This window comes from Rattus norvegicus, chromosome 16 (genome assembly GCF_021556685.1).
Source record: "Rattus norvegicus strain SHRSP/BbbUtx chromosome 16, alternate assembly SHRSP_T2T, whole genome shotgun sequence".
NCBI classification, from domain to species: domain Eukaryota; kingdom Metazoa; phylum Chordata; class Mammalia; order Rodentia; family Muridae; genus Rattus; species Rattus norvegicus.
Window position 1 is genome coordinate 6,103,568 of NC_141549.1, and position 20,726 is coordinate 6,124,293.

The following is a 20,726-nucleotide window of genomic DNA, read 5'->3' on the forward strand; positions in this document are numbered from 1 at the left end:
GGGAGAGGGTCTTGCTGCAGCTCTGAACGCATCTGTAGAGTTATCCTTGCTTATTTATAACAACAGATTTCTTTGGGCAAACTCGCCCAGGCTTCAAGTGACCCTGGATAGCTTCTGATTCTGGCCACTATTTCTCTATGACTGCTCGGCTTTGAACAGGAAGTGTCCAACTAGCCACGTGCTTGCCTCTGTTTCTTTTCCATCTCTACTTGCTTTGCCATTTTCTCTGCTGAACCAAGGCTTAGTTTTCTCACAGTGATAGTTTGTAACAACTTAACTAGAATCAGTTGCCGACAGGTGCATATTCTGCTGGGCATGTGTTTCCACGATACTGTGAATGGGCTTCTCCTTCTCACCCTTCTCTCCTCCAGTCACTGTCCCTTTTCAAGAAACTATAGGTTTCAAAAAACTAGGGGATTTTGTAGGCGGAGCTGGCTGTTCTCATAGGCTTGATTAGTGTTGTTGGTTCGGTGTAACCCCTAGGGCCCACTTGTGATTCAGAGAGGGACATGTGATTATGTCAGGACAGAGTTGCTCATAGATGAGAATTGTCAGGTGGATTTGTTCAGAGTGGTAGTACTGGCCCTGCAAGTCTTCGGGGACACTCACTTCCTCACTTAATCTTCAGTGTGAGTTTACATACAGATCCCAGGACTGCTAGGACTTTGTGGGAGCGTATACTGAGTGCAAAAGTTGATTCCTATTCAGGGGAAGGCTCAGTGTGGAAGGGCTTTATGACCATGGCAGAAGGCCCTTGGCCAGTGAGAGGCAGTGTTATGCAGAAGAGATGGGATGGCCTGGACGCAGAAAGTAGATCAAGCAAACCAAGACAGCAGGACCTTTGTACTAGATCGGGAGACCTCCTGGGCTGTAGCCCATTTGGGAAGTACCTTTCACACGGCTTAGACCTCTTGGTCCTGGTGAAACAGAATTGTGGGGCTTTTCCATTTTGAATAGCCAGGGAGAGGCAGAGTTCTTCAGGTCCTTATACTTTTGGACTAGATTTTTGCTGTGGAGCACATCTGGCAGCTGTCAGGCTCTGTCTGCCCGGTCACAAAATGTATCTGGCTGAGCTGCTAGAGTCAAGGGCCAGCCTTCTGGGTCAGAGCCCAACTGGAAGTCCCTGAAGAAGTGGGGGCAGGGGCGGGGGGGACCTTCCTTTGTTAGTCCCATCTTTATGGTCTTCAGGCACACTTTAAATACCTTTCAGATTCTTCTGGACAATTTGACTTAACAGTGCTTGTACTTTTTGAGGTCTTCCCCTTCCTGGTACCCTGTCCCTCGAGGCAGTAGGGTCAGTGCCTCTCTTGGGTCCTATCCAGTTCTGACTACAGGGACTTACTTCAGTTTTCCTGCTGGACCTGCTCTTGCCATGGTATAATAAGACCACTTCTGTGCCTGACAGACTGAGGTTTCTCCCTTAACCTTCCTGGATTCAGAGGAACCACAGATCCACTGTTTATTCTCCTGTCTCTAGGCATAAAATCACTTTGCCCTAGTTGCTGTGTTTTCTACCCTTCTGTGTATGGGTGGGCTTTGTAGGAGAGGAACAGTTTGGAGGTTACCTTAATATCACTTGGGGAAGATTTCGGTTCTCACAAGTATCTCTCCCCCGATACTCTGATAGACGCCTTGTGTTACATCTGGAAGTTGCACACTGACTCAGACTAGATGGTTGAGGGCCTCTATGCCAGGTGCCGTGTGCTTCCTGCTCTCCATGTTGTCTTTATAAACAGGCAGACTGTTAGAGTCCACCAGCCACTGGTGTATTCACGGGCAGTACCACTTTGTGACTGAGTAGGGGACTTCCCAGGACTTCCTACTAAGGAACACCCCCCCGCCCCCGTACAAGGAATGGCCAGCAAACTTTAGCCAGATTATAAAGTTTCTAGCCACTCGGAGTTTTCTGAGACATTGTGAAACTGACTGGAGCATCTACATAGAGGCTTTGTCGTGATCTGCCTGCCAAACGGTTCTTCTTGTTTGGTGTCTTTGTCTCTGGTCCATGGCGTGGCACTCAGACTAGAATTGAGCAGAGCATGGCTGAGCAGTGGTGAGGCTTGGCCACCACTCCATCGGCCAGCCCGAGGGCAGCATTGGCCTGTGTGTGTTAGCATTTGGGGGCGTTTACTCTCGTGACTTTGAGTGCAGAGCAAACCTGAGTTTCCTTCACCGTGCACAGGCGGGGTTCTATGCTGAAGTGTGGACAGAATTGGCTTTTAACAAAACGAGCGTTTTGACAGCTTGAGCAAATCTGCCTGTGCGTTCTCACATCACAGAACGGGCCTAGCGAGCTGGTAGAAGTGGATCCCTGTGGTCCCAGCAGGGTACTGCCATGAAGAAGTGGTAGCTTTTTTTCTGTGACCCAAAGCAAAAGTACAAAGCAGTCTAGTCTGCTTCATACCTTGCTCTCAGATAAGGCTGTGTGGCGTTTCCACTCCTACAGAGCTGGCCTCCCTCTGTGCTCTTTGTACAGACAGAGTTGGCACAGCGTTTCTCATGGTCCCCTCGCTAGATCCCATCACAGCTTTATCTCTAAGAATGCCAGAACAGCCACGGCCTGCCTGCCAACTAGTTTCACAAGTCCACGTTTTGTCAAGCTTTCTCTCTATGCGACTTTCTTTTTTTTTTTTTCTGAGCTTTTTGAGGAAAAGATGCAGTCGTTATCGCACTTTAAGACTTGAGCATCCTCCTAAGAACAAGGACGGCCCTCTAACAGGATTAGTAATCCATACGGTGGATCTCCGAGTTCAAGGCCAGCCTGGTCTACAGATTGAGGTCTGGAGAAACCCTGTCTGGAAAAAAAACCAAACCAAAAAGGAAAAACAAACAAACAAAAAACCTCTCTGTATACCCACTGTGTTCACATTTTTCCAAATGCTATCTATTTTATAGGTAGAGGGTTTGGTTTTGTTTTGGGTTTTTTTTGGTTTTTGGTTTGTTTGTTTGTTTGTTTGTTTAATTGACTCAACAGAGGGCCATACGTTGTGCTTGGTTTGGGCTTTGCTGTTGCAGTGCTGAACCTGATCCCGGGCCTCACCATGATAGGCTAGTGTCCTACCATTTGGCTGTATGTCCAGCAACACTTTTAGTTTTTAATGACATTATTGGCCTTTGGAAGAGTCCTGCCTGTTAACTGTCAAGTGTCCACATTCTACGGGTCTCTAGGTGTATCCTTGGGGGTCTGTGTTGTGTCACTGACCCCCGGTGTTTCCTCAATTTGGAACAGCTAAAGTCATATAACCTTTTTTATGTAAGAACACTCCATAAGAGGTGCTGTGTGCTTCTAATGATGTCAGGAGGCTGTAGCCCTTAGAAAAAGCAAGTCCTTGACTGAGTGTCGTTGGCACACGCCTTTAATCCCATCACTATGTGGGCAGAGGCAGGTGGATTTCTTTTGAGGCCAGCCTGGTATACTTAGTGGGTTCCAGGACAGCCAGGGCCACATAAAGAGACCCTGTATCAAACTGGAAAGAAAGAGAAAGGCCAGTTACTTCTTGGAAGGAGTGGGAAGATTTCTCATTTTTCCCTTATAAAAGTATCGTTCTCACTATGATGCTTTAAGAGTGAGTGAAAGCCTTGGTAACTTCTCACCTAGAGGTTACTTCCTCGCTGAGAGATGGACTGTAAGGCAGTAAAGGCTTCACTCTGGGCCTAGCACCCAGCACTTACTCTCCTCTCCCAGTGGGAAGGAGGCCATTCCTTTTTCCCTCCTGTGCTATGACTGACATTAGCATGCTAGTCCTGGGCGTTCATGTTCAAAAGACTTGGATTTCTAGATAGGTATTTATTTGTTAGCTTTTGTCCTAACAGCATTCTGCCACTTCATTTATAGTAAAAGTTTGTTAATTTGGAGTTTTATGAATTTGGGAGCGATCTGAATTGTAGAATAATTTCATCAAATGCATGTTTTAAATTACTAAATACCGCTGTTGGTCAAGTGTTGCTCTGTAGGGGCCTGCCAGATCTCTGCTGCTTTAACGATGTGTTTAAACCCTTCATAATTAGAGTAATATTTGCATGAAGATGAAGATGTGTTGAAGTTTCTTCACAAGATGTTAAAAGTAGCAGGACCTCGGATGGATGTGAATGTGGTCCGCACTCGATCTCTCCTCTGTCCTTGAGCCATGGAGGTAATTCTCAAAGCTTCAGTTTCTTTTCGAGGAAGATGGCAATGGAGATTTCTGTTCTGGGCCTGTGGGGATTGGAAGTCATCAAGGATCAGTGTTGGGTACACATCCAGTCCTCTGTGGGTGCCGGGTCCAGGGTGGTCCCAGGGAAAGCATTTCCCAAGTGCTTACACATTGTTTTTTGAATGGGGTTAAGGACACTTGCCTCTCTACCCTCGTTGTTTGCACGGTGTCCTTACATTAAACACTGTAAGGACCTTTAGCCCTCTTCATACAGTCCGTAATAAAAAAAAGAAATGTAAAAGACAAACAAACCTTTTCCCCAACCGGCAAGGTCAGTGTAAATTCTAAATGAACACGTTCCCAGAGCTGTGGTTTTAGTAGATACCACACCTGTTCTACCCAACCCTTTCCTGCGTTTTCTTCACCTGTGATGTCTCATGGGGGCCTCAGCAGAGCAGGGAGTCTTCCTGGGCTAAGCAGCCTCCAGGTGATAAACCTGCCTCCTGTTCCTGGGCTTTGTTTTGCCCAGGTCCTTGCTGGGGAGCGGCTATAGAGTCACTAGAACTGGCCTCTCCTTCCTACAGTTTGTTCTCCCCGGTCCCCCTCTGCTGGTTCCTGTGCTTGAACACTTGATAGGCTCACAGGGATCCTGGAAGGAAGGGTTTTATAAACAAAGAGCTTGGTCTTGTGCCTTCGTGTTACTCGGTGCAGAGCAGAGAAGCCAAGTCCCTCAGACTTTTGAGCTCTCCTGAGTTCTTCCGTCCCTGCCTGTCCTGTTCTGTCCGTTCTGGTCTCACACCCATAATCCTAACACTTGGGAAATTGAGACAGGAAGATCTCATCCTCAGGCCAACCTGGCCTAAATAGTAAAACTGTCTCAAATAAACAGAGCATGGGGGCATGGGGACGTATAAAACTGTACTTCATGAATATTTACATAAACGCATCTGAAGTGATTTTCCAATTATTTCGTGCATGTTGAGTCACACTTTGCATTTGTGAGTGTTTCCTTAGCCCTTAGGAGGTCCTGGTCCTCTGAGGACCGAGGTCTGGTATCTGAATAACAAATGGAGGGAGGACAGGAGCTGCTGACTGGTGAGGAAGGGGTTTCCTGGGCCCCGTGTGATTCATGGGTTTATATGTTAGTCTGTGCACAGGAGTAGTCAGTCTCTGAGACTCTCCCACTGGTAATATGCTACCCTGTTGTCCCACAGTGTTTCGGATTAGCACTGTTGGCATTTCACCTCATTTTAATTGGGTGGGAAGCTGCCATTTGCGTTATAAGGCATTTATAATATCTGTGGCCTGCACACACTAGACGCTGTAGCAACCCCTGTATCATGACAACCATTAAAAATGTCTCTAGACATTGCCTGGTGTTCTTCGGGGGGACAGTCGTCCTTGTGTGAGAGTCACTGAGTGTTCAGCGTGTGCCTTACACAGGAAGCTTATTTCAGCTCGCAAGGACAGAGCAGTAGACGCTGTGTCCCCAAGTAAGAGAACAGTGGACTGTCAGAACCTAACAAAGGACTGTCCTCCTAGCCTCATTGTGTCCCATCTGAGCTCCAGCACAGGTGGTGGTGACATTGGAAGACATTTAGTCCTGACAGCCACCCAAACACTTGTACCTCCATATACATGTGGAATTGAGTTACAGAGAAGCTTACTCGGGGTCAGAGAGTCAGTAAGCAGAAAGAACCACGTAGTCCACCTCTGGAAGGCTCCTTTTGGCAGAAAACCAAAGGAGGGTCCTTGTTAATTGGTGTTTATTGATCATCCATCACTTTCATGGAGGCTCACGCACCTCCCGCGTGTGGTCACAGAGAATCTTGTTAGGCTGAGGAAGTTCTGGGAACTGCTATTGCCCACCCTGTGAGCATGGCCCCAGGTGTTGGTAGGGGTGGCCTTTGCCTTGGAATGTCTCCCAAGAAGAATTCTGCTTGTCAGCAAATCCTGGAATTCTGGGCCTTTGTGCCCAGTAGAACAGGCTCCCCCTTGAGTTCTGACTTCTGAGTTTTCAGTAGGCTCACCTCCTTGCCATTCCATTGGCTCCTGGGACTTTCATTCTGAAGGGTGCTGTGTGCAGGAAACAGGCTCCTGTCAGGAAAGGAGTGGGGGTTCGTTATGATCGTGTATCACACCGGAAGGGAACCAGAGAGGAAGAAGGGAGCTTCAGGGGCTGCTGCATGGTCTTCTTGTTGGCTTTGATACTTCTTTAAAGGTGTGATATAGACATGCAGTTCCCTGGTGGGTAAGGCATTGGCCCCCTTAAAGACTTGCTACAGATTCTTGTGGCTGTGCAGATCCTGCAGTTCAAATGTCCTGGCTGAGGTGGCCCGAACCCTTCAGTGTACTTGGGATGAATCCTTGTCAGCTCCTGCAAGCAAGGCCATCTGTACCCACCACTGTTGTGTTCATCTAGAGAGAGGAGTGCGGGAGACAGTGAGCACGTTTGAACAAATGTGTCACACATCTGGCTCTCCTCGGCTATCGAACTGCAAGTCTGAGTTACTGGTTCCATGGCTTCCCCGAAATGGGTCCAGCACAGGAGGGGCCCGAGATAAGAACGTGTTGGGTTCCTACAGTCACAGGGTTGAAAAACAGTGTTAATTTTGTGAAGATGGGATTCGTTAATCTTGTCCTGGTTTGCAGATGGGATTTGGCTCAGTGGTAGAGCATTTATAGCATGCGTGAGCCTGGGTTTGATCCCCAGCATAGAAAAGAAAAAGAAAAAAGAAAAAAACCCCGGTTTTTTTAATTCTCTCAGATTCTTCTGTGAGAAGTCCTGTCAGTTGTTGGCAACATAATAACAAAAACATTGGGTTACAGGAAATTAAAGTAAGCAGAGGTAGCTTAAATGTTTATTAATTCAACTAATAGTGATTCCCCTCCCCCCAGAATGTGTTTAAGAAAATAACTAACACTCCAGAACAGTGGAGAATATTCAGGGGCAGTCATCAAGAACGTTACAGTTGGGCTCAGTGTCACTGGAATGGGTGCCACAGCATTCTGAGGACAGCTTTGTTCTTGTTATATAGGCTTGTTTGACCTGATGCTGGCTGTGTAGGTCACCTCAGGCTCAGGCAAGTCCTTTCACCTCAGCCTCCCAAGGGCTGGTATACAGCATACCCAGCAGCAGCTGTCTACAGTGTGATCTCATTCCCCTGTGGTCGAGGTCCTGGGACCAGGCCCACGTGGACAGTAACAGGCCGAATTTTGGCCTGGTGTGACATAAGGCATCAGGAAATAGAGGGTAGAGAGAAGAGTGCCACCTGGGGCATTTGCACGCCCCTGCTCTATGACGTGGGGATGGCTGGTCTCTCTCCACCGACCACATCTGCTGTTGTATTACAGCAGGAGCTCAGGCTAAATTAGGACGGTGCCCTGGTGGTTGGCACTCCGTTTTGACCTCTCACCGGCGTGTCGTGTCTGAGCTGCAGATGCTGTAGCTGGTATAGTCTTACATGTTAGCCGCCCAGTTAGCAGATACTGAGAGGCAGGGGTGCCCCTGTACCGTGACGCGAGTACCTGCCTCCTCCCCTTGCCCACACGCTTCCTGTGCCTGTTCCTCTTCCTCTGTGTACAGAGAATGTTGGTGTGGAGGGCAGAGGTCGGCCAGCCTTGGATGGCGGTTCTCAGGAGCTGACCACCCTGGTTTGTGAGACAAGATCTTTCACTGGACCTACGGCTTGCCGATAAGCTAGGTTGTCTGGCCAACAAGCTCCAGGCATCCTCCTATCTCAGTCCTGCCAGGGCAGGGCGGGAGCTACAATCATGGGCTGCCAGATCTGGGTTTTACGTGAGTTCCCATGCTTGTGGAGCACAAAGCTTGCCCACTGAACCGTCTTCCCAGCCCTGTGTTTACACCTTCAAGTCACCCTGATGCTGTCGCAACTATTCTGTCCTGCTTGCTGGGCTCCATTTGCTTGCGACAGCTTCTGCCTTACATGTTGTGGGCAGAGCTGCCACCTAAGTGATGTTAGTGTCACACTGGTTGGTCCTAATCTGAGGCACCAGCATTGGTTCCTTAATAACTTGATTCTTCTAAGTCTTTCTGCCGTGAAGTCCCTCCCTTTGTAATTAACATGGAACTTACAGAAGAATTTAGTTAGTGTTTTGGTGGTGCTGGGATCTTGAGTGTCGAACTCAGAACCTCATACAAGCTAGTCAATGCTAACCAGATGCTGTACCATTAGGTACATACCCACTCCTAGCCCCAAGTGATAGTGTAAGACTACGTAAATACAGGATCTGTTTGTCAGTTTCCGGCCAAAGCCTCAATGGTTGGGCAGTTAAAATCACAAGTCGAGAGTGAAGGTGCGTGACCAGTTTGATCTGGTTGGTACCTGCGTGAAGATACCCAACAGTTAGTGTCAACTGACAAAAGTGTGACTCAATCCCAATGGCTCTTAGTCCAGCTCTAGGCCTCCCTGCCTTCGCGCAGCCTGTGGTGTGCAGTGACCATTGTGTTCACACCACAGGATGCCTCGTCCTGACTGAGAGCCGCCTGCGTTCTCACTGAGATCGTGAGCGCAGGGTTTCCTAGGTACAGTGGGCAGCATGGAGGAGAACAGGGCTGGATCTCGAAGCCCGAGTGCTCTTTCCTCAGTGGCTGCATTCGACTTTAGCCTGTGCAAAAGTAGATGCTGTGAAAGGGCAACCTACCCTTTTCCTATAAGCAACCAGAAAGCAGGGCAGAACACACACAACTCTTGTCTGTGGTCCTTGAACAACAGTTGCTGCTTCCCCAAGGGAGGGCCCAGCATCCTGCCTGGAGACCGTCCCCACATTGAAGAGCAGCGAGGAACCCACACGTAGCCAAAAGTGTGATGTGTTAAGAAGGCAGAGTTAGAGACAGAAGCAAAGGGGAACTTGCAGGAGAAGGTATGTAGGGAAAGGAACTGCACAAGAGAAAGCTGTAGATGTGTACCCTGGGATTCCCTCAAGACTCTTGGAAAGGTCTGACGGCTGGGTAGAGCTCATGACCAGGAAGAGTAGCTGCTAGAGAGCAGTTTGCAGGACCCAGAGACATCAGAGCTCTGTGTGGGTATAGTGGGGAGGCCTTAACCGAGGCACTCAGTAAGTGCGTGAGGGGCGACACCCAAGTGCTCTAGCAAACAGTATGTAGCTTAAAACACCAAGCCTTTATACATGTATACAAACCAGAACTCACTTTCTTCTGCTACATGTTTGCAATGTGGACTGCTGCTCAGCGCAGAAGTGAGGAATTTCTTCCACTGCTCTTGGCTAATAACTCCCTCCCTGAGGCAGGAGAGACAAACTAGAATTTCTCTTAGTCAGTTCTAACAGGCCACCCACTCTGGCCTAGCAGATACCTGTGCACTGCCGTCTGTTGGTTCCATCCTAGCATTCTCTCTTCAGGCTTTATGTCTGGAGGGATGTCTGTGCAGGAGGGGGATGTCTTCAAGACCATCTTCCTTCCTCTAGCTGCCAGCTCGAGCCTCAGGCTGCTTTACCTGTGCTCCTGAGTCTGACTGCACATTGGACTTCACACAGCCCTCTATCTTTTTCATGTATGGGGGGCAGTGGTGTGCATATGTGCACATGAAGGCGGGTACCTCAGAGGCCAGAGGCGTCAGAACCCCTGCAGCTGAGGTAATGAATGTGAGCTGCTGGCTGTGGGTGCTGAGAACTGGCCTCTGGTCCTCTGGAAGAGCAGTGAGTACTCTTGACCACTGAGCCATCTCCTGCCCAGTTCACTGGTTCCCTGTAAAGGATACCGACCGAGGACGCAGGTGAGAGACTCATGCAGCAGGGCGTGAAGGAGGGTGGGCGTCCGTGTCCTCTAAGGTGCACTGCCCACTGTTACCTGCACACATTTAGCTTCTAGAAACTCCGTGCTCTGAATCTTTTTTTCTTTTTCTTTTTTTTTTTTTTTTTTCGGAGCTGGGGACCGAACTCAGGGCCTTGCGCTTGCTAGGTAAATCCCCAACCCCCCGTGCTCTGAATCTTTTACAAAGAGACCTCAGTCCTTTGACATGACTGCAGCGTGGACAGACACGCTGAAATGTGGTTGGACAAAAAGAATGGGGTCTAACTCTAATGATAGACCAAGTCGGGTGAGCAGCCAGGCCTGCTCACCGTCAGGATCTCTGCTGAAGTGGAGCAAGTCAGATACGTCTCGGCGGATAGTAGAGCCATGGCAGGTACGTTAAGATTGGGATTCCTCTGACACTCGGGGCCGAAGCAGGAAGAGCATCACAAGCCTGGGCTAGCCTGAGCTACGTAGTGAATTGCTTTCTCAAAAGCTATTTTCTACAAAAGTGAGCTAAGAACCCTGGATGAAGTGGAGGGGAAAAATCACAACAAAGTGCCCTATTAAAATTGACTAGAAATAGATCACAGCTCAGAATGTAGACAGGGAAGCCAGAAGAGTTCTAGAAGGAACCATGCAAACAAGAAGTCTGACTATGGGCAAGGATTTCTTGGGACACTAAACGCTTATCATTAAAAATGACGTCAGAATTCATTTAAACTCTCTGTTCCTTCGTCGCTTGTTTTATCTCACTATCCCAGCCTTGAACCCACAGAGGTTTGTGTTTCTGCCCCTCACGTGCTAGGATTAAAGTGTGTGCCGCTCGTGCCCAGCTTACATTTTCTATTCTTTCAAATGCTGAAGAGGCAAGGCGTTGTTGGTTAAAGGGTTCGAGTCAGTGTGATCTCTGACTGCCATGACCATAGTGGAGAGTAATTTGGATGAGACCAGCAAGATGGCCATAAAGCCACTTGTCATGCAAGTCTGGTGACCTGATTTTGACCCCTTGAACAAGCTGTGCAAAGTTATCTTCTAACCTTGTGCACACACACACAAATGCACACACACACACACACACACACACACACACACACGTATTTTAAAAGTAATTTACATATTCTTTTAAGTAGAGATTGAAGATCCCTAGCCCAAATCTAACATGACAATTTAAAAAAAAAAAAAAAAGCTTGAGATTTTTTCCCCATCAAGATGGCTCGGTGGTAAACACAAGTACCACACCAGTGTGGGAACCCGAGTTCAGTCACCAGAACACATGATGGTGGGAGGAGAGCCCTGAATCCACAAAGCTGTGCTCTGCCCTCCTCTCACGCATGTGGCTTGCATGCCCACACACACGCACACACACGCACACACACACAGTATAGAAAACTGTTTCAGATTTTCAACTAGGAATGCTTAGGAAGTGCATGAAGATATTCCAGAATCCAAAAAATTGTAAAATCAGGAACACTGGTCTGAAATGTTTCAGAAAAGGACTATGTCTGTATTTTAAAAATAGTTGAAAGGGGACGTTTTAAATGTCACCAGAAAACCCATTAAGTGACATGATAGCTACAGAATTAACCTGACTTAATCATGCCACATTGTATACAGGTGTCACACATCGCAGCACTCTCTAAACACACGTACGGACTGTCCGTCAGAAATAGCATTCACTTTTGAGAGGTAGACCGTAAACTAGGAGGAAACACAATACCAATGTTGGCCAAGCCTTTGTGACTAGAACATGTGGAGAATTCTTAGAACTCAGTGGAAAGGGACGATATGCTCTTCAGTAAGGAAGAGGCTAATAGTCCTTTCTCCTGAAGATCACAAGAGCCAATGGAAAGACAATCTTAGTCACCAAGAAAACTCGAATTAAAAAGTGATGAGATACCACTATTCATCCACACAAGAGTAAAAGTTAAAAAGGCTGACCAACAACACCAAGCACAAAAAGAATATGACCTCCTCCACTTTCATATATGAGAGCTAGACACGAGAGCAGCACACACACACTTTGGAAAGTCACTTGCCATTGTCTTATAAAGTTCCATGTCCCCCACTACCAAGCAGTGTTACCTCTGGGTTCTTCCGGGGAAGATGACATGGATACCAACAAAACAAGAGGGATAGTGCAAGTGTTTGTGAACTTGTGCATAGGTAGCCATGGTATATCTTAACAATGGGGTAGATGTTCACAACTAGGAGGAGTAAAGCCATTGGTGCCTGATGCAGCATAACATGGCTGATGCTCATGGCTGAAAATGCCAAGCGGAGGAAGCCAAATATCAAACTATAGTATGTCTCAATTATATGAAATCTTAGAAAAAGGGAATTTAATCTATAGTGACAACAGGTAAGATAATGGTGGCCTTGGGGTGGCAAGTGTGGGACTCAATGGTACATTTGAAAACCCAATCAATGTAAATAGAAACAAGTGAGGAAAAGTGTACTAGCAAGCCAGAAGACCTAGTTAGATCATGGGTGTGCATACACATGTGTGATCATGGGTGTGTGTATACATGTGTGATCATGGGTGTGCATGCACATGCGCGAAGGCCCAGGGTTAGCATCACTTGTCTCCCTCAATTGCTCTCGACCTTATTTTTTGAGTCAGGGTCTCTCACCAAGCGGATCTCATCGACTGGACTAGGCTTTCTGGCTCATGAGCTCTAGGGATCTGTCTTCTCTGTTCCCCTGGTGCTGGGGTTACAGACACAGGCTGCCACAGCAAGCTTCTGCTTGGGTGATGGATTTGAACTCAGGTCTTCGTCCTAGCCTAGCAGGTACTTTACAGATTGAGCCATCTCCCCTGCTCCCTGCTAAAGGTTTTAAAGAGAAATCAATCGTAACAAGGAGTGCAATGGAAGATTTTAGAGAGAGCCACATGGAATTTCTGGAATGGAAAATAAATTTTCCGAAACATTCAGTGGACAAGCATACAAAGAATTAGACTGTCCGGAAGGACACTGGATGTGAAAATGTAACAACAGAACTTTATAAACTGAAGCATAGAGAGAGAAGACAGACATAGAGAAAAACCAAACAAACCTCTGATTACCCAGAGTATCAAAGCCTGATGTGTAGTGGGCTTGCAAGAAGAGATGGGAAGGGAGAGAGCAAAATTATTTTATTTGAAAAAATAAATAATGGCTAAACATTTTCCAGAGTTGATGGAAACTGTAAAGGCCCAGATCCAACTGCAGGAAACACACACACACACACACACACACACACACACACACACACACCATGCACACACACAGACACACACCACACACACTACACACACCACAGACATACACACACACACTCTCACACACACACACACAAACATACCACACACATACAGACAAACATGAACCACACACACACACATACATACACCTCACAGACACACAAACACACTACACACACACACCACGCATACACACACCACACACAGACACATACATACACACTACACACACCACACACACACAAACACCACACACACACCACACATACACACACACACAAACACACCAGGCACACACACATACACACACCACACACAGACACACACACTACACACACCACACACACAGTGCTACAGTGAAATCGGGTTGTTGAAGATTAGTGATAGAAAAAAAACTCCTAAAAGTCAGAAAAAGAGATTTATTATATGCAGAGAAATAAACATAAGAAACTAATTCAGAGTTTTCACCAAGTTCTTTGAGCTAGAACACAATGGATCATCTTTCAAATATGTACAGTAAAAGCTTGCCAATCTGGTATTCTGGATCCAGTGAAAAAATGTCTCTCATGAATGAAGGTGGAAAATTTTTGCTGGATAAAGGGTTCTGGGGAAACAGCCCAGCAGTAAGGGCAGGCACTTCCTGCTCCTCCAGAGGACTGGAGTTCAGTTCTCAGCACCCACGTCAGGCAGCTCACGTGAAACTCCAGATCTGGGTTATTGACATCCTCCTCTGGCATCCCGAGGCACACACATACACATTAGATAAAAAATACATCTTTCTTTGCCCAAAGCAAGTGATTCAGCCCTTGATTCCGTTTTAGCCGCTGGACCTCTTAAGGTTTTTATAGCCTCACAGTTCAATGTGATGTTAGGAAGTTAAATGCATTAGGGCTGAACTGAGTTCCTCCCTCGCTCCTTCCCCCATTCCTTCCTTTAAGGGACCGGCTTCCAGCTTGTATGCTGCAGAAACTGATCCTGAATACCTAGTCCTGCCTCAGCCTCCCAAATGCTGGCATTACAGGCCATGTACCACCATGTCATCTCTTCTGTTCTTTCTTAACATAGCATAAAAACTGCAGATTTAGACTCCTACAGATCACACAGACCGTGTGCTCCCAGTGCCTCCTGCTTACCGTCCTCTTTCTCCGTCTTCCCCATCATCCTGGGGAGTACCGTGCGTGACTTAAGTACCTCTCAATAGCTTATATAGCACCAGTGGATCAAGCCACCTCGGATAACAGAAGCCCTGGCCCACCCAACTCCATGGCAGACTTTTCACTGCTTCTGCATCAGAAATCAGATTCAGTCCAAAACACTATCTTGATGGTTGAGGTAGAGGAGGGCTCGCCTTTAAGAATGATGAAGACACTATGATACTTTGAAAGACACTCTGTGTGTGTGTGAGTGTGTGTGTGTGTGTGTGTGTGTGTGTGTGTGTGTGTGTTTTCCTGCACTAGAGGGCTATTAGCCAACAGCTAAGCAGAGAGCATGAGAGTGTCAGCTTAGACCAGATAGAAAATGAAATACCAGTTTCACGTTCTACGACGTTGCGTCTGTTCCATGTTTAGTAGAAATCTAAGGACTCAGAGTAGGGAGCCTAGCAACCAGCCTCCATGCTAGAAGCCAGCATTCCCCACCCCTGGTCTTTATAGCGTGTACAATGTCCTACCATGTCATCAGTATTAGTATTGTCTGAAGTCCTGAGTGGCATGAGAATAGGTCATTAGCAGGATACAGCTTGCCCTTTAAGTCGGCCATACTCCCTCATTGGCTCTGTCCGTCACTTGCTCTGTGGAAGCTGAATGCCAGTGATTTAGACACATGGAGAGTCCCGGTCCACACGAGAGGACCTAGACTATATATATGTGGTTTGGGGATGGGTCCCCAGGGATGGTGTAACTCCCAAGAGATCTTGTCAGAACACGTCTAGACCAATAATAAGTGTTTGTCGTAAGCCAGCGGGGTTCGGAGAACATGGAGCAGTGGCAGTGATATGGCAGAGCTGATGTGGAGAAGTTGGGAAACTTAATCACTGCTCTCCAGAGTCTGCAGTAAGATTAGGACGGCAGATTATTTGAAGAAGTAATCCAGATTTGCACTGCATGGCCAGAGGTCAGTCCCCGTGTGCCTTCCTGCAGGGGAGGTGAGAGCTGAGGGGGAGTGTGTAGCCTGAGAGTGGGGTTGCCACCCTCCATGCCGACCCTCCCGTGCTCTGGGGCGGGCTTACCAGCAATCGCCTACCTCAGCGTAGGCACTGCCCACATCTACCATCTTCTAAGCCTTGGATAACTTTTTCTCTCTTGGATTTGCCCTGTTCCTAGCAAGCCTCTAGACGACGACATCTGTGTTTCTACAATCCGTGCTGGATTTCCAGCTCTGAGTTACATGTGGGAGTCAAACAGGGACCAGTGTTTAAAAATCTACTCACCGAGCAGTGGCTTCGTATGCTTTTTTTTTTTTTTTAACTCAGTTGTGGCCTTGTTTCCAACCCTTCTGTTTAAGGGGTGCTTGATGAACTCATTTCTCACCGAAAGAGCAGCAGAGGCTTCAGTGCTAAAGTCCTGCTTTCTGTACAGCGCAGAGCTTGGCTTCGTTTTGTGCCTTAAGATGTAGGTGATGCCCTGGTCTTTGTTCAACCACCTGCTCTTCTTTAGAGTACGATTATGCACAGTCATCATTCTCCTGATTCCTGTGTGTGTGTGCGCGCATGTGTGCATGTGTGTGTGTCTGTGTGTGTGTGCATGTGTGTGTGTGGCTGTGTATGTGTCTGTGCGTGTGTGTGTATCTGTGTGTGTCTGTCTGTGCGTGCATGTGTGTGTATGTGTGTCTGTGTGTGTGTGTGCATGTGTGTGTCTGTGCGTGTGTGTCTGTCTGTGTGTCTGTGCATGTGTGTCTGTCTGTGTGTCTGTGAGTGTGTGTCTGTGTGTGTATCTGTGTGTGTCTGTATCTGTGTGTGTGGCTGTATGTGTCTGTGCGTGTGTGTGTATCTGTGTCTGTGTGTGTGTCTGTATGTGTCTGTGAGTGTGTGTGCGTGTGTGTGTATCTGTCTGTGTCTGTGTGTGTGTCTGTATGTGTGTCTGTGAGTGTGTGTCTGTGTCTGTGTGTGTTCTGTGTGCATGAGTGTGTATGTATGTGTGTGTCTCTGTGTGTGCGTGCATGTGTGTCTGTGCGTGTATGTGTGTGTCTGTGCATGTGTGTGTGTATCTGTGTGTCTGTGTCTGTGTCTGTGTGTGTATCTGTGTGTATCTGTGTCTGTGTGTGTGTCTGTCTATGTCTGCCTGTGTGTCTCTGTGTGTGTCTCTGCCTGTGCATCTGTATGTGTGTGTCTGTGTGTGTGTCTAAGTGCATGTGTCTCTCTCTGTCTGTGTGTGTGTCTCTGTGTATGTGTGTCTCTGTGTGTGTGTCTCTGTGTGTATGTCTATGTGTGTGTGAGTGTGTGTCTCTCTCTGTGTGTGTGTGTGTGCATGCATGTGTGCATCTGTGTGTGTCTGTGTCTGTGTGTCTGTGTGTGTATCTGTGTGTGTCTGTGTGTGTGTGTCTGTCTGTGTCTGTGTGTGTATTTGTGTCTGTGTCTGTGTGCCTGTCTATGTCTGCCTGTGTATCTCTCTGTGTGTGTGAGTGTGTGTGTAAGTGTGTGTGTGTCTCTCTCTGTGTGTCTCTGTGTGTGTTTCTCTTTGTGTGTGTGTATGTGTGTGTGTGTGTGTGTGTAGAGTGACCTTGGGTGCCTTCCTCCATCACTCTCCATATCATCTTTTGTGGCAAGATCTCTCACTCAAATTGGAGCTCATCAATTCAGCTGGGCCGACTGGCCATCCAGTGAGCTTCAGGGATCCACCTCTACAGAGTTGAGGTCACAGTCACACATAAAGGCACCAGAATTTCACATTGAGTACTGCAGATGCAAACAGAAGTCCCCAAGCTTGTACAGCAGGCACTTTAGTGTTTTGTGCTGTCCCTTGGGCCCCTCTGACTTTTCAGTTAAGATTTATTTAATAGGTGAGTGTTTTGCCTGCATGTATGTCTGTGCACCGCCTGCATCCCTGACGCCCACAGAGGTCAGAAGAAAGCATTGGAATTCCTGGAGCTCTGAGCTATGGTGGTTGTAAGCCACGATGTAAGTGTTGGAAACCAGACTCTGGGCCTCTGCAAGAGCAGCCACCATCTTAGCTGTGAGCCTCTCTGTAGCAGTAACCCCTTCTGATTCTCGATGGCAGATAGCTTGGTTACTCCTTGGCAGCGGGTTTTAATTCTGCTTTCTTTGGCTCCGTGCTTGCCCTTGCCACATTTGAATCCTTTCGCATTGCATCAGCTGTGATAAGGCCCAGCCAGGCATTTTGCATATAGTTTGGCTGGAGAGCAAGGCCAAAGGTTAATGCCGATTCTTCCCTGGTTGGAGAGCCCTATACCTCCTTTTTCTTCTGGGACCTTGTAGATTGTATACAGCCTTTTTGAATGGTAGGTGGCATAAGCAGACCTGTTTAAAGGAGAAGTAACAGAACCAGGATATATTAGTTCCCTGGAATTGGCCGTAGGTCCATTCTAGACTTTGGGAAGGTTGGAACCAGAAGCCAAGGGAGAACATAGTTGTAGGTTGGTCTCAAAATCATCATCAGGCAGCCCCTCTCCAGGCCTCTAAATGCCCATGTGACTTCCCCTTCCACCGTAGAGCTGGAGTCTGTAGCGCTCAAGGACAAAGGCAGACCTCTTTGTTTTTTTATTGTATCTTCTACTAAGCAGCCTACTCAGCCTTAGTTATTGGGACCTACGCCATATGCTGCCTCCCATAACCATTGTCTGTCTACACAGGGAGTGTCCCCAGTGTGAGGGATCCAAGCTGCATGACCGCAGCCCTGCCGCTTTTCCTCCACAGCTGCTCCCAGCTAAGGGTCTTTGTTCATAGCAAACTTCCTCCATGCTGCTGGACTTCTCCTGTGTCACTCCCACGCTCCCTGCCCACCTGCTCTTCCACAGTGGAGAAAAAGATGGGAAGAACCCAGACCACTGGATAAGATTCCCACTGCCGGCCAAAGGCTGTGTGGGTAGCTCACTGGGGGCTGATCTCTTGGCTTGTAGCCCTCAGCTTTCCTGGGGTGTAGTTTGTGAAGTTAAGACTTCCTTGCTGCTCTGTGCTATCCTGCCTCTTGCTGCTTCGTCCCCAAGGTGTCACCGTCTTGCTCCGATTTTGGCTGATTGTGCAATTTGTGTTGTCTGAATAAAGATGACTTTGAGTGCTAAGTTCACTGGGGGAAGGTCTTAAATGTAATTGCGTCCTCCAGTGTCAGCTGATCTTCTAATAGTTGTTCTAAGGCTACCTGTTAATCTGCTTCCATGAGTAAAGTCGTAAAGAATATCTTGCTTCCTAGAGGTTTGGGGTGGAGGGTATTTTTAGGAGAGAGCATCTGGGTACATACACAGTTCCCTCACCAGGCCGGTAGACACGCGTGTGGCATCCCTCATTTGCACAGCAGAGGGTATTTCTCTCGAGACCGATCGCCGATCATTGCCCAGTACTTGTCCTACAGCGCGGCATGAGGACGGGATTCTTTCCACCTATAAACCTTCTTAACTGGCATTGCGCCCTTGGTTACAACAGCCCACAAGTAGAGCTTGGAGAAGCAGCCCCTGAGAAGGTGGCTGAAGCCTTTAGTGATCGCGGAGGGATGTTGCAGACTCTTGGGAAACGTAAGCTTCCCCCCTGACCCACTCCCCCTGGCAGAGCAGCTGTGGAGTTGCCCAAGAGCCTGAGCTACTACGGCTGATCATAGGAGAAACCCCAGGCAGAGCTCACCAGAGGAACCAGTTTGACCTCCTGTCTGTCCCTATGAACTGTTAATAGTCCAGCGCCTTGCTGCTAACCCACCCTAAGATTTCAGTTAACCTCCAACCTATGCCGGAAAGCTTTCATGCTTACGTAACTACCCTCCTCACCCTCAGGACTAAACGGCTTTCTGGGGTGGCTTTGCCATTTAAACTTACCTTTGTAAAAAAGACTGTGGTGTTCGAGGACCTAGGGAGTCCAGAGGACAACTTGATAGAATCCGTTCTCTCCTACCTTTTCATAGGTTCTGGGTAACCAGGCTTGCACAGGAAGTGCCTTTCCTTGCTGAACCATCTTGCCAGCCCGAGATTTACCTTCCGAGGGTGTCCACCCCTACCACACTCTTAGTGACTTTTGCAATCCAGGCCACAAAGAGGTCTGAGTGTCACAGGCTTCACTTTGCACCTAGAGGCCAGACTCACTCCTGACTCTGACTCCAGGTCAGTAAAGGGTGACAGTGTCCTGGACTGTGTCACCACTTACAGCCTTCAGACCCAACAGCAAGTGCCTGGACTGCCCTGTGTGTCGTTTCTTCATCTAGAAAGGAGGCTGTTTCCCTCTCCCTCCTAAGGTAAGCACATCTGGAGTGCCTGCTGGGAGCCATCAGTCTCACCGATTTGACAATACCTGGTCAGGCTGCCTCACGTGTCCTCAGAGGAACTCGGCTGAGTGCACCCCAAGTTTAGATAGCAGCTGAGTCTGCTTGTCCTTGAAGATGCAGTGAGGTTTTCTGGGGACCTGTTGGGATGGACCTGTCCTTAGCAGTCACCCTCAGACATTTCTCCCAAATGGGTCATCTCTTCATAGGAACATGCGCTGTTCACCAGGGCTGTAGAATTCAGAGTCTCTGTGAATGTGGCTCCTTCACAGATGCCAAAGAATGGCATTGACCACGTATGACCTGTGAGCGTTAAGAGGAAAGATGGAGTCAACTTTGAGTGAAGGACACTGTACTGCTTTCTCTCAGTGAGATGCTGGACAGTTGAGTGGCCAGACCGTGCCGACAGCTTTGCATCTAGTCCTTTAGTTTTGGTGTTAAATAGGGGAAACATGGGTCGCTTAAAACACAGACCCCAGCGTCACCCATTTTTCTAAGTTTGGTAAGTCACAAGGTTGGTTTTAAGTCTTTTACTTGGTAGAGGACTTTTAATAATTAGGCATCTCGTTCAACACAACCAGATTGGTTGTTGATTAACTATTATATAAAAGTGGACAATCCTTAAAAATAAAAAAAAGTAGGGAAATGTCGAAGAGATGCTCATTGGTTAAAAGCACTCGCGGCTCTTGCAAAAGACCCAGGTCTCGGGTTCACACCTTCCTGTTAACTCTGTGTTCAGGGAATCCAGTGTCCTCTTCGGGCCTCTGTAGGTACACGATGCACAGAACTCATACAAGCACATATACATCATGCACATAATTTTTTAAAAGTAGAAGCGTACAACAGACATTTTATCTTGTGTGTGTTAGTGTCGGGTAAGAATGGAGTTCTGGCCTGGCAGGTGGGGCACAGGGAACTTAGGCTTACAACGGTAGAACTGTAGCAGTAACCCTCGATCTCCTTCGGTGGGACTCCATACCAGCTCAAGAGACCTGTTTTCCACACCCTGTGAGTTCTACCCACTGGACACCTTCCTCTGAAGCAGTGTGTGAGATTAGTCGGTTTTGAGGACGGCTCTTAGTTACCTAATGTGATTGCCCAAACTGTAATTTATGCTTTTAAAAGTGTTACTCTTACAACCAGAGGCCTGTAACCTTTTC

The 20,726-nt window shown here is 47.7% G+C and overlaps 1 protein-coding gene and 1 long non-coding RNA gene across 5 annotated transcripts in view; one reads left to right on the forward strand and one right to left on the reverse strand.

Annotated features, from left to right (window-relative positions):
• The window catches only part of Stimate (STIM activating enhancer), a 57,410-nt gene that overhangs the window by 1,526 nt on the left and 35,158 nt on the right, over positions 1 to 20,726 (forward strand). The window contains exons 1-2 of one of the 4 annotated variants that reach the window (XM_087588582.1): positions 1,732 to 2,778; positions 4,009 to 4,133. The gene's annotated coding sequence lies outside the window, so the exon portion shown is untranslated. 4 annotated transcript variants of the gene reach the window in all.
• Positions 3,814 to 6,058, reverse strand: LOC102555619 (uncharacterized). Its single transcript, XR_015640175.1, has 2 exons — positions 5,801 to 6,058; positions 3,814 to 4,195 (listed from the first exon to the last, which is right to left on the reverse strand). It is a non-coding gene; the product is annotated as an uncharacterized LOC102555619 (long non-coding RNA).